At 33.2% G+C, this 15,350-nt stretch overlaps 1 long non-coding RNA gene across 1 annotated transcript; it reads right to left on the minus strand.

Moving 5' to 3' along the window:
* Positions 1-6,482: 6,482 nt before the first annotated feature.
* LOC131073006 (uncharacterized) lies at positions 6,483-8,179 on the minus strand. The gene is made up of 2 exons (XR_009112811.2): positions 7,892-8,179; positions 6,483-6,859 (listed from the first exon to the last, which is right to left on the minus strand). It is a non-coding gene; the product is annotated as an uncharacterized LOC131073006 (long non-coding RNA).
* Positions 8,180-15,350: the final 7,171 nt, after the last annotated feature.

The raw sequence follows: 15,350 nt of genomic DNA on the forward strand, positions 1-15,350 counted from the left end.
AATAGGTCAATCTTTTAGTGCAACGACAACCGCACTTGTAACAAGTTGTATCAGAGGTTGGTCACAAGTTCAAACCCCTCGCTTGCGCTAGGGGGGATTGTTGCAAGGTGTTCTCCCTTGGTTTCCTTGTGTTGTGTAGCGTGACGCTTAGGTTTGTGACATGACTTAACCACCTCCTATGGATTCTATAAGTCTAGTGGTTGTATCGGGCATTAATAGGTCAATCTTTTGGTGCAAGGACAACCGCACTTGTAATAGGCTTGAATCACATCTGGAGTATTAAGACCATTCACCGGTTGAACATACTTAGTCTCCATAGCCTTCCAAGTATTGTAACCCAAATAAACCAAATAACCTCTCATCTTTACTTTCCATAAATTATAATTATATCCTTCAAAGATAGGAATGGATAATTTTTGTGTCATTGGATCAGGATCTACCTTAAGAGGTTAAGCCTATATCAAGGAACCATGGCTCTAATACCAATTATTGAATGTATGGGCAACTGAGAGGGGGGGTGAATTAGTTGACAATAATTTTTTTTTGTAAACTCTTATTCACAGATCCAGAATAACTAGCAGAATATGCACATAACAGATCAGACAAATATAACACTAGAATTTACGTGAAAAACACAAGAATGAAAAAACCATGGAGAATGATAATTGTCAATATAGAAACACCGATTAAGGTGACACCGGTTAAGGTGATTTTTACAAATGATGGCTCACTACAAGTGGGCTCACTGCCCAGAAAAAGGCTCACTATCGAAGAGAGAAAGATAAAAGAGAATCCACCACTAAAACATAGTATGCTTTGTCAAAACTACTTCCAATAACAATCCACAACACGACACTCACACATAAACTAGATTCTTTCAATATCACATGTCTTCAATACAAAAAACCATACAAAATCATCCAAATTACACTCCTACATATATTGCCTTTGAAAAAACATAATCCTCTAAGTCGGCCAAGACAGAGATCTAAAATAGGTCACCACTAAACATTATGGTGGTGGGAAGGAATGAGAAGTGGACTATAACACAACATTCCTCATCGAACTCAGTAACACATTACATACATCACCAAAGCTGGACCCAAAACATTATCTACACGTTATACAACTGCCATTAGACAGCTTCAACATCCGAACCAAAAACCTCAACTTCCGGATCAATTCAAAACCAAAAATAGCACTGAGTAGTATCGGCAACACATCTTCCAAAAAGCCAGGACATCTGGGAAATCTCCAAACATCTCATACAAACATTGTTGCTCAACATACCCCATCCAGACCTAATCCAGACCATAGGATTTGACATTAATGACAACATATAGCATAATGCTAATAGGACCAAGGTGTGGTGCCTTGGTCCCAATGAGGACCAAAGCGCATGCCTTGGTCCTACCCTATATTAAGGCTAGACTAAGGGGCCATGTTGTGTATAAAGTGAAAATAAGGCTATTTTTGCATGATGCAAGCATAATCATGTCCTAATTAAGCATTGAGGGACAAACACTAAGGTGAGGGCCCAAAATTTGGACTAAATTGTAAGGGAGTACAATTTAGGATGCTACAATGTGTGTGTGTGTGTGTGTGTGTGTGTGTGTGTGTGTGTGTGTGTCTGTGTGTGTGTGTCTGTGTCTGTCTGTGTGTGTGTGTCTGTGTGTCTGTGTGTCTATATATATATATATATATATATATATATATATATATATATATATATATATATATATATATATATATATATATATATATATATATATATATATATATATATATATATATATATATATATATATATATATATATATATATATATATATATATATATATATATATATATATATATATATATATATATATATATATATATATATATATATATATATCTATGCATACATATGTGTGTGTATGTTTATGTATGTATGTATATATGTGTGTGTGTGTATATATATATATATATATATATATATATATATATATATATATATATATATATATATATATATATATATATATATGTCTGTGTCTGTGTCTGTGTCTGTGTGTGTATACACATATACATATACATATACACACACATATATACATATACATACATATATGTATGTATGTATGTATATATGTATGTATGTGTAGGCATCTAAAAATGTTCAACGCTTGCAACCCCATACTTTAACATGTTTGTGTGACCTTCCTTTAGGGTTTTCGCATCTTATTGACATTTATTCTATGTCGCGCATTTGGTCTTTATCATTTGTCGATATTTTGTCATTCTTCTGCATTTCTTTCCTATTTGGTTCTAATTCTCTCGCTTTCGAATTAAGTCTTTTTAGTCTCATCTTCAAATTACAATCATTGGTCATGATCAATTTTTCATGTCAATTGGACATCATCAATCCTAATTGGTGTCAAATTAGGGTTATGTCCTAGGTTTTCAATCATTTCCAATCAATCTTCAATCGCCTTTGATCATTTATCAATCAATTTCAATCAATTTGGATCTCTTTTTTATCATTTAATATTGTCAATTTGTGATCAATTTGTCATTGGTCTTTGTCAATCTCAGTATCATATCAAACTTCATCAAATCGACCTTTTATCAATCGTTGATCGATTCATCATCGATCTCAATCAATCATTAATCTTCGTCAATTTTGGATCGATTAGTCATTGGTCCTCATCAATTGTCATCTTTCAATTTGATCCTTTTGTCAATCTTCATCAATTTGTCATTGATCTTCATCAATCAATCAATGTCAATTTCTTATCAATTATCAAATCCTTCTCATTTTGTCCTTTTGATTTCAATCCTTATCATTTATTGGCTTCGATCTTGTCTTGACCTAATTTCATTTTTAATTTGTCCATTATGGTTTTATGATTTGTTCATTTAATCCTATTAACATTTCTCTTTAGGTTAAAGGGGTTAATTCCATTTATCCTAAGTCTTTCATGTCACAATTAAATACTTTATTTAATTGGCTAATTTGGCTTTTGTGAGTTAATTAATAAATGTAAATTTATTAATTAATTTAATCTAATTCCTAATTCCTAATTTTTTAATTTTCCTTTTTTCCACCTAATTACTAATTTTTGAATTTCAAATAACACTAATTTTCCCCCTAAATTTCTCCCTTAATTAACTCCTCTTTTTATGCTCAATTTTGTCATAATTCATGAAGCTATTTTCATGGCCAATTTGTCATAAGTTGGAAGATATTTTTGCTCAAATTTGTCATTCAATCATGAAGCAAATTTTAAGGGCAATCTTGTCATAATTGATGAGCACAATTTGCTCTCAATTTGTCATATTTTGTCATAGCAATTTATCATTCAATCATGTCATAATCATGCCTCTTTCAAATTAATTTGCCAATTTTAAATCAAGTTGCTTCTTTTGAATCTTTCATGCTAATTTCATGGGCTCATCAATTTGTCTATAAATTGAGCTTATTTATTCATCAATTCTAACCATGCTTCAAGTAATCTTACGTTGTCGCTTTTAAATCACTTTCTTGCAATCATCTTGCTTTCAATCATTTGCATTTGTAGGTGACATCCACATAATATGAAGGTGAAAGAAGAACAATGGAGGTCAATGAAGGGAGACATTGGTGATAGTTTGAACTTTTATTTGAATGTCTTGTCTTTCTGATGCAGCCTTAACCAGAAAAACCTTAAAGAGAATCAATCGGCTTATGTAGCAAGAGTAACACAACGAAAGTAGCAAGAAAACATAACAAGATTGCATAAACAGATCATATTATTGCTTTATAACCTCCAACAAGCATCCGGCTATCATCATATAATCATCAAAGAACATCCGACAATTAACCGGTTACATGCAAGCTATCAGCCAGATAGAGTCCAATCCAGGACTATAAGAATCAACCAGATCACAAAATGTGAATCTCAATCCTTATTCTCAATTCTACTTCATCTACCCCTACAAATGATTATATAACATCATATTTATACCCACCGGAACATACCCGGGTCGGCCTCATAAGATTACATTTACCAATGCAGGAAAATAAAACGTGTAACTAGGTCGGCGCTAAGAATTAAAGAAATCTTTACAGAAAATAACAACCAAGAGATGTGATTTAGTAGGAAGGTCGACCACACACCAAATAACATCGGACAAGACCTAAGATAGATCCACATGCCAAGAATTGTGCTGGTAATGAAAGCAAACCAACCGGTAAGCACAAGAATTGTCCTAGAACCCAGAAACAGTCAACCGGAAGCGATAACTGACCAGAAAAGCACCCAAATGAACTGGAAATATAGAATTAAGCACATGAAACCGCCAAGAAACCGAAAATAAGGTCTTCTACAAAAAGAAAGCAACTACCAGTGCCAACTGGTAAGAACACAGAAAACTGCATAAAGAACTAAACAAAAACAAAACTGAAAGGAAATATTTTTGGATGATGCAAGATTGCTCATTGGTTGGGGATGCTCCTGTATCACTTTTGTTCTTTCATTGAATGTATTAGGACTCATATTCATTGCTTGTTAGGTTTTGTAGCTATCTAATTTAGGTTATGAATCTTATGCTTGATTTCCTAGCTACAGTATGTATGTATGTATGCATGTGTGTATGTATGTATGTATGTATGTATGTATGTATGTATGTATGTATGTATGTATGTATGTATGATGCTCATTATCTGCAAGTGTAGTGTGAGAACGAGATGGGAATGAATTGACCATATTGGTGAAGACCCAAAGAACTGGATAGGACTCAACCAAACTCGACCCAAAATTCTAATCACTCATAACACATTTTCATTACTTATCAATCCATCCAATTAAATAAATGAAGAGTGAGCTACTTCTCTATTATTCCCACCCTTAATTTAGTAGGGTATGTTACGTACAAATCAAGAAACATGTTTGATATTGTCTATAAGTTTTCTATAATGATGTGTTGTCATTTATGTCAACATATTCTTCTATGTATTCTAGTGTTGTAGTCAGATTAAATGAGTTGGTTTGGCTAGTGTGTTGCAGTTAAGTTGTTACGATTTAATGGGTTTAGAGATACTTATCTCTAGTTGATTTATCTAAAGTTTTAGTGGTCTACATAATGATTTGATCGAGATATGAGGTTCGTTATATTTGTTTTCAATTGTTTGTGTTATTTGATATTCTGGTTTCTGCTCCGCATTGCTCTGGAATTGCATTATCTTGGTTTACAGATTTGGCAGAGTGTTTGGGACATTCATATGTGTCCTCAATTATGATGGTTCATGATTTGGAGGTCCACAAGTGAATCTTTTAGTTTGATAGTCAATTCAGCATGTGTTCTTGTGGTTCGATATATTGATGTTGGAGATTCTAGTAAGTGGTGTTGTTGCGGTTGTTTCTGGTGTGATTCATGTTGCTTGTGGATGTTTCTAGATTAGGTTCTATCCGTGTTGATGGTCTGCATTGATCGTTGTGCGTGTTATTGATCATTTTCTTCATATAGTGGTGGTCTTCATGTTATGCAGCATTCTTGGTGATTGTAGCATGTTGCGGATGTTCGAAGTGTAATTCTTGGAGATGTTTCTTGGTTGTAGTATTGATTTAGGTCCAGACTATGTCTTAGCCAACATCGTTTTGGTCTGCATGTGTTGTGGTAGTGTGTGAGGTTATATTATTGTAATTTATGTTGAGGGTTGAGCCGACCTTGAAATATAGGTTGATGATTTGTATAAATATATGTAATATTCATTTGTGAGATGTATCTACATTGTATCTGCAAGTGTGTGATCGAGTAAGTGTGTGAACGAGTGTTTTGATCTTTTGAAAGTGTGAAGGGAGGTGTGTGGCAGAGCATATCAGACTGTGCTTAACCGGAACTGTAACTAGGCATGTGGAGATGCTATTTCATCAATTTGTGATCCTCCAGATGTAATCCAAAAGTTTTTGTAAGATATTGAGTCTTCCATAGGGTTGTAGCCCTTCTTGTTTTATTATTTGAACAGTGAGATCTAGGCAGTGTGCCTAATGCATGTGCATCCCCCATTGTAATATTTCACTTACTCCTAACAAGGTATTATCTCATTGTGGGCAGGTTCCCACCGTGGTTTTTTCCTTAACCAAGTTTTCCACATCAAAAATCTTGGTGTTATGTGTGTTATTGATGTGGTGTTGATTTGTGCTTTCATTGCTAATAATTAGATCTGAATTTAAGTTTGAGTTGTGTAGAGTTTGTGAGCAAATTGATTCACCCCCCTCTCAGTTTGTTACCTTGTTGCCAATAAAACATTCCATTATAAGTAAATTAATAAGCATGTCAATAACTAGAATAAGCTCTTCACACCCCCACACAACCCCACACATGCTAGAATAAGAACTATTTCTTCCACCATAGAATAGTAGGGGTGTAAGGAACACAATCCTTAAACTAAATCTCACAATTTAATAATTACTCATAATCACAAAAATATAAAAATAAAAGATAATACCTCAATGTGCACAATTAATGTCAATACATCTCAATTAAGTAGTGCTAAATCCAAGTGTAAGCACATGTACAAGAGATGAATAATAATTACATTATAGGCCCTCATGCCCAAGAGATAACTCAATACAAGAACATTATACAATGTGCAAGCTTATACAAAGAATAATAAAAAATATGAAAGTAATCATGTGCCTCTAAGTGTCATTGATTGCATTTGTCATCCGCAGCTCGAGATATGAGATCATGGCTTAGGCGCTTTTCCACCCAACTATGAAGCTTACATTTCCCCAGAATCTTTTATAACATGAAAGATGTTTGTCCCTGTACAAAATGCCCAACTACTTGGAAACAATAGGCAGGAGGGAAACCTGATGCAACTTGATATACCTACATGCATTTGTTTGTATGAAATGCAATGTCCTATTATCAAGATATGGTAGAGAAATATATATTAATAAATTTTACTAGACTAATTCATCTATTTAAATGAATACATGGCTTTGGCAAGATCCTGAAAAGAGGACTGGCCTTCTCTATTATTCCATATTTGGCACCCACTCCCAAAAGCATAAACTCATAATGAGCACAAAGAAAAAGAAAACTTCTCTCCTTAAAGGAAACACTCAAACAAACATGTATTTGCACAAATTCATTTGTTTAATAATGATACATTTAACAAACATGCATGTGATACAGAGCTATCCCTCCTTTTGATGAGATTATTAATCTACATGCACCCTTTTTCCTATTGTGAATCATGCACATTTTCTTAAAATCAATACCTCTTTTCATGCACATGAGGATAAACTCAACTATCTATCTTTCATGCTTTTAAGGAATCTACATGGTTGTATGCATTTAATCATTTATAAGAATAGCTTAATTTATCCATCCCTGTATACATATGTCAATCAAATTCATTAATACATGCATGTTAATTTTATACCTATTGAAAAGTTTTTCAAGTATAAAGCAACAAAACTATTATGTGTCAAACAACATAAGTTTCCATATGCATATATATATATGGTTATGTGTATATATTTCACCTAAAATAAAAGAAAGTATTCCACATGTCTTTATGCTCTTATCTACAATAAATAATCCATTTTTCCAAGCAAGTTTGGTTTGTAAAATATAGTCACATAAATCTGAAAATAAAAGTTTATGAGATTATTTTTCCATTCAATGTATATAATTGTAGATTTATAAGAAATTGTGTATTTCAATATCCTTCATAATGCTTGAAGCATCAAGGCATCAAGAGTGCTTAGTTTCTTTTATGCACACATTTGTATATACTCTTGTATATAATACATATATTTGGAAAAATAAAAACTAATGAATATCTATCCATAATTTTAGTTTTCTTATTTCAACTCTAAAATGAAATAAATTCAAGAGAAATTAACTTCTTACTGATTTGATATTTCCTCAAGAGTGCTTGGAAGTGATGTTTCAACTCCTCCAAAAAAACCCAAACAACCAATAAATAAATCTCCAAAGCTGAAAACTAATACTCCCAATGAAAACCTTTCAAGAATGCTTAAATATCTGATGTAAATAAACTCTAGAGAGTGCTAGAAATTTCAAACATAATACTGATGTAAAATCCTCATAAAAAAACTCTTTCTAAAATAATAGTTTTGTTGTGTATGCATGGGTATTGATTTCTCATATAGAAAGTGCTAATTCTTTTTCTTTTTCACACTTTAAATGCTTCTCACACTTAAAATACTTCTCTTCACACTTTAATTGTTGCTCACACAAAAAAATATTTCCTCATACTTAAAATGTTGTTCATGCACCAACCAAAAAACCTAAAAAAATACTTACTTTATATGAACATTCATTAACTTTTAAAAAACAATCTGCTTAAAACATTTTATATCCACATTTACCTTCTGAAGACTTAACTTTTATTTATTTTTAAATGTCAACTTAAACTTTTCAAAGTCAATTCGTATTGACTTGTTCTAAACTTAAAATAAAAACAATGATTCTCATATGAAAGATTTGCTAATAAAAACAAACTATTAAACAATTAATAACTATGTTAAAACTAAACTAAACACTAACTTAAAAATGAAGTCATCGATTCCTAGGCTATCCTTTAGTTAATAAAGGAAATATAACATTCTACTCAAAATAAAAGTCTTCATTTTACCTTTTTTATAATTTCTTTTTTATTAATTTGCTTTTAAAATATACTTTTTATAAGAAATACAAGCATGCTATTTGTTATATATATATATATATATATACTTTATTAAAAGTATTATATTTATCATAAAACATGTATTTAGTTATAAAAAATAAAAAATTTATAAAAAGAATGTATTTAAAGTGTATTTTTAAACAAATAAATTTTGTTTCATCTAATATTCAATATATTTCTACTACATATTCTTTATTTCAATTTTCTAATTTTATGGAGAATAATTAAGATTGTAAGTATTTGATTTCATACATAACAATAACATTAGTGTATAAAAGTAGCAATTTCGCAATCAAGCAAAATTATGACGTATTCTAAAGGTAGCAATTTATTTTTTTACCATATCATTTCAAAATAAAACATAACGTAAACAAGGCATCTTCATAAATATCATTTGCATTCTACATTCAAATTACACATCAAGATTACAAAGAATGCAAAATGTAATGAATGCAAAACTTAAACATCCCAAATGCAATATGAATATACTACGCAGTGTGTGCAAGTACATCGGGTTCCATCATGCATATTCTTACCAAGTAGCTAGGGCACTTCTACCTCAACCAAGTTCTCATCTTCAACATGTACCTACACTAACTTGGACTCAGATATGCATCAGTGGGTCGATACCATAAACCATATTCAAAGCATGTATAAGTATCATTAAGCTTGTAATCATAATTTAACTTTATTTTAATTTCAATTTTATTTCCATCCATTTGAATTTAACCATCTAATTTTACTAATCACATTCATGTTGAAAATTAAAATAACCAAACAACATGAATTCTATCTAATAGTCTATCAATATACTAATAATAATATAAGCATAGGATCGAGATGTGACAAGGTGCCCACCCTTCAGCATAGTTGACTTGTAACAACCAAACTCATGGAGCTTGGAATGAATCAAGGTATATCAAGGGTGGATGGAGGGAAGTGGGAGGGGAAAACTCACTGGGGGATCCAAGAATCATGGAGTGGAAATATGGGAAATACATGGCTCAATTCCTCTCGGAAGAGAAACACAAACTAATCACTTATCTCATTATTTAAATTCTCGCCCCTATACCTCTAGTTGGACAACTACTATAGATGTCATTCTCTGCACAATCAACTGGATCAATTCTAATTTACCTAAATACATTGTTGGGTCAACTCCTTTACTACATCCTTCCACCCACCCTGTAGTAGGGGCTTGCTACCCTTGCTTGTAGGTATGCTAGATCTAGGCAAGGTGGTGGAGAAGCTAAATCAATAGCCCCTACTATTTAAAAGGGCAACAAAATGTGTATGCTTGGAAAATTGCTTCCTCGATGAATGGGTGGTTCTTCTATAGTTGGTTCTGGAGCTATGGGTAGTGCTAGATCAACATAATCAACTACATCAATAGCTTCATCGAAAGCAACTATTGCATCAACGACTTACTTAGCTACTAGATCTACTAGTAATAGTAATAGATCTATTAGTGCCTTTGATACCTCTACATAATCCCTATCATCAGTAGTAGGTTACGTCAAAACAAATCAATACCCGACCCTCCTTGGGCTGGAGCAATTATATCTCCCCAGCCAACCATAATTCAGAACTTTAGCTTATTCCAACAAGTTGAATCTCTTAAAATAGCAGGGGGTTGGGGAATGGCTGGAGGACAAAAGGATTTGCTTCTCACCCACCCCCCTTCTATCAAGAACCCTTTCAAATAGTGGGGGGGTCATAGAATTGTAGGGGCACACCCCAAGGCCCATAAAAGTTTAGTGCAAGCAGCCCCATTAGAATTGTATGGGGCGCTCCTCCCATAGAATTGTAGGGGGTAGTTGGCTCTCAGGAGGATATAGAGCTCAATTTTTTTAGGCTATATGTTGACATTTGAGATACTGAGAGGGGAGGGGTGAATTGGTATACCTTTAAATGAATTAAAACCCTTAAACAACAACCCAAATAACATAATAATATGCAATAAAAGAAAGGAAACTATAAAAGAAACTCATAACACTTGACACTAGTATTTTTACATGAAAAACTGAAAGGGAAAACATGGAGAGGGTTAAGTCTCAATATCTTATAACCGGTTACAAAATATTACAAAGGTGCTCAATGCATGGCTCACTGCCGAAGGGCTCACTACCCAAATAAGGCTCATTGCCAAAGGGCTTACTGTCCAAAATTACATTTAAAAATGAATTGTTAAAATTGCATCTCAGATATGCATGAATTATAATTCCAATTGAGTTTAGTACAAAAATTTTGCACACTTCATCTAGTCAACTATCACATATCAACACATACCATTGTTATTGCTTCTCACTTGTTACCTTTTGTCAAAACATCAAGCATACATATATATCAATCTATATATGCTCTATGTCAACTACATATCCTTCATATTGTTACACTTTACATGTTATATGATTCATTTACATGAGTCAACCAAAACATGATGTAAGAGTGTGTCCATTGGACTTTACACGTTATGACCAATCCTTAGTCTCGTCCCAAAACACAGAACAAAAATGTGATCACTTATTAATATGTTGATCCTCTAAGTTGACTATCGTGTTTTGAAGAAATAGGGGAATTGTCGGGCAGGGTTTACGAACCAATATATATTTGACCTCTTCATGCCAACGTGAGAAAACTTGAATATAGATTCTTTAGGCATCCTCGAGCTCATTGATAAAACTGCATGCTAGAACACTTAACTATGGAGGAGTGTGAAGCAAAATAGGCTTATACAAATGTAGTTCGGCTTGTTGGACTTACTCAAAACTGCCCAAGAGCATTAAGTTCATGTTGCCCAAAATCATCAATGACAACATTCCAACCTTCTGTCCCTTTGTCATCGATGACAACATGCAAAAAAAGTGTTACCAAAAATTAACTTCAAAAATCGCAAATGCTATCTCCTTGTGTCTCCTAAAAAATTGCCCAAAAAAATTGCCAAAACCTATCTCCTTATGTCTCCCCCTTTGACATCAAGGACAAAGGGCGTGTACAGTAGGAAACAAAACTGCATAAAAGTTGCTCCCCCTAAGAAAAATACAAAAAGGAATTTTGTATAGACAAAATTTTGCATACTTCTGCAGGTAAACATAATTTGAACCAGATGTGGAGCCTTCGATTTTCTGCAGATAGGATTTTCAAGCATCCTTGTTTCCACCTTAAGCCTGGACAATGTCATCAAGGAAATTATTGTGAATATCCATAATTTTTAGCATGTTCTCTCCTTCAACAAATGTAGGGGTTGGATTAGTGTCATCAATTTGTTGTGCCTTCAAGAGGGCACAATAGACTAGAGACATATGTTCATTAATCAAATCTTTAAGATGATCGAGATGAAGTATGATGTTTTCCCTTTGTTGTTGGAGCTTAAAGAATCTCTTGTGTTAGTCCTTTATGGCTGGTTGGTGGAACCAAATAGATCCTACTCTAGATGAGAACTATGATAGGCCGCATTTATTTAAGACTCAATAGAGTATATTTCTTGCTTTATACTCTTAGTGGTCTCATACCATTTTAGACTATAGCAATATAGAACTTTCGCCTCTTTAAGACAAGCTTTTCCCTTAGATATAAGTTCTAGAAACCTTTTGTGTGCAACTACACACTTTCCTTTAAGCTCAGTTAGCTTCTTTTTATTTTCCATTGTTCTTTCCTTTGCTACAACATCTTTAAGACCAGAATAATATGCTTTGAATGAATTCATTATCAATTAGAAATTTTCAAACACTGGAAAGAGATGGATCTACCTTGTTGCTAGGTGTAACACCATGAATAATTTGGACTGCATCTGCAAGTAATTGCTCTTTCTTTTTCTTTTCATTCATAAAGTATTTCTTAGCAGATGTAGTAAATGCTTCTCCATTCTAGAGCTTGTGCATGGGATCCATTCTACTCAAATCAAACAATACCTTAGATTGAGTAATTGGTTGAAATCTTAGTTGCATGTTCAATAGGTTATCGAAAGGATCTTCATTATTACCAGAGAAAGCACTAGCTTCCATCATTTTATTTTCTTCTCTTCTTTCATTATCCTTTTCCTTATCCTTTTCCTTATCCTTTTTCAGTATTCTCACTTTCTCTTTCCTATTTTTCTTCTTTTTCACTCTGCCTTTCTTCATCCTCCCTTTCAATCTTAATTCCTTTCTTGTCACTGTCTTTCAGTTCCTTGATATTAGATATCTCTCCCTTAGGAATATCATAACTAATTATTCTGTCAATTTTCTCATCCTTTAAAGATTTTGCGGTCTTTGGAGGGGAAAGGGGTGTCTCATCCATAACGGTATCACCAACTGCAAGAGTCTCATGTTGCATAGGGATGTTATCATTCTTGTGATACAATATTCCAAGCTTATTTTCCATATCCTACAAGGCTTCAATAGTCTCCTTTTGTAACTTGTCAAATACTTCTTTGTCTCTTCCCGTCAGAATATCTTCCCTTCATTTTGATCTGAACTCATTTGAGTAAACTTGTTGTTGGTGTAATTATTTATTCATGTTGGATATTATTACACCTTACTTAAGTTTACTTAGGTACATGCATTTCATAGTAGTTTAGGTATGAGATACTTGGGTGTTTGTGCCACACTGGGATAGTGTGTGTAGGAGGATTTTCACCTTTTGTGGTCTTGTTGTTACATTCCACCTTTGGTGGGTGATCCACCTCATGTGGAATATTTTATTGTATCTCCTACCTACCACACCTATTTCATGCCTACCCTTTTTTCTTATTGAACCACATGTCATGTTTGTGTGCTCACATATCCATATAGCCTTGCCTATATAAGCAGGCTCATCTACATTGTACAAACAACAACTATTGAACAACAATTGATGATCCAGTTGATCAGTATTTTCATCTTGATAGAATACAGTTTATTCTTATCATCTATTTTGTTATCTCTTATTTGTGCTTTCCATTGCCTCTAGATCTTGGCAAAATCTCACACTTGCTTTAATTTAGCTTTGTCTTCTTCACACAATCCTTCACCTACTGTTGCAAATCAATCTGCTTGATTTCGTCCACATCATCAATTGCATCTTGTCTCAACTTTGACAATACGCTCCATAAGTCATCAGGAATGTAATTTTTTAAGTTTTCCATGTGTGCTTCTAAATTAGTGATATATTTTACAAATGCTTTGACAATTGTTTCTTTGTCCACCTCATCAGCCTTTCCATACATTTCACCAACCTCCTTCAATTTGTCATCAATTACTGTAGTCACATAAATTTGTCCACTTACTTAAATGAATATTTAGTATTTATTTGATTATTTAACCATCAATCAATAATTAATTAAATTAATATTTAATTAATTCATCTTAACCCTCTTCTCCTATTAATTAAATAAATTATTCAATTTATTTGATTTAATTCACTTAACCAAATTCAGACAATTAATTAAATAAATAAATCATATTTGTTTAATTAAATCTTCTCTCACATTTAAATAAATTAATATTTATTTAAATCCCTCAAAATCCCATCTCTCACGTTTAAATAAATTAACATTTATTTAAATCACCTTTATCCTCCACCCACTAAAAATGCAAGTTGCGCAACTATTTTAAATAAATAAATTATTTATTTAAAATCTTATTTATCCTCACCCACTTGAAACCTTTAATGGTTTCCCTTGAAGTCTTCAAACTTAATGGCTTCCTTCTAGAGTCTTCTCAAGCCTTTAATGGTTTCCCTTAAAGTCTTCGAACTTAATGGCTTCCTTCTAAAGTCTTCTTAAGTCTTTAATTGTTTCTCTTAAAGTCTTCAAACTTAATGGCTTCCTTCTAGAGTCTTCTCAAGCCTTTAATGGTTTCCCTCAAAGTCTTCAAGCATTTAATGCTTTATCTTCCTTTTTCTCATGTAAATAAATTAGGATTTATTTAAATAAAATCCAAAATTCACATTCACATTTAAATAAATTAATATTTATTTAAATATCTATCCAAATGCAAATTACACCATTTAATTGAAATAAATGATTTTATTTCAATTGAAGATCTCAAAATTCCTCCCACTTGCATTCTCCTACAAAATCCACTTGCATGCCTAAATCCCTTCTAGATTCTTCTAACTCCTAATTAGCCTAATCCTATCCTAATCATTGTCACATTCCTAAATAAAAGTGTAAAGCGGAAAAATCGAACCCTAGTCGTTCTCCCCTCCCCAACTCCGAGGAGAGAGAAGGGAGAGTCACTAGGGTTGATGGTTTTCACTTAGGAGGGACTTTACATTCAAAAGAGGGGTTGAAACCCACAAGATCCAATCCCACGCAATGCAAGATTGGATTCTATATGAGTTTCAAGGGTTGTGATAGCAAGGATACCCTCTTTTGTAAAGAAATGTAGATAGAAAGATTAAGCTAGGAATGCAAGTAAAGTGGGAAATATTCGCTTATAAACAGAGATAGGGTTATGATATGAAGCTGCGGACCTGGAATTAGCAGTAAAATGTCGAGACGGTGCTTTTCTGCAAATTTGAGCGAAAGTTGATGGGACGATGGTGCCCGGCGTGCACACGGTCCTCCGAAAAATCCGCGAAACGAAGGGGGATCTGTTCGTCTCTGCACAAGGATTCCAGATCTTCAATTACAGCCGCGTACCTGCAACCTACACATAGAAAAGAGAGGATGATTGGGGGGTTAGGGATGAGGGGTTT

Source organism: Cryptomeria japonica, chromosome 6, assembly GCF_030272615.1.
Source record: "Cryptomeria japonica chromosome 6, Sugi_1.0, whole genome shotgun sequence".
NCBI lineage: Eukaryota > Viridiplantae > Streptophyta > Pinopsida > Cupressales > Cupressaceae > Cryptomeria > Cryptomeria japonica.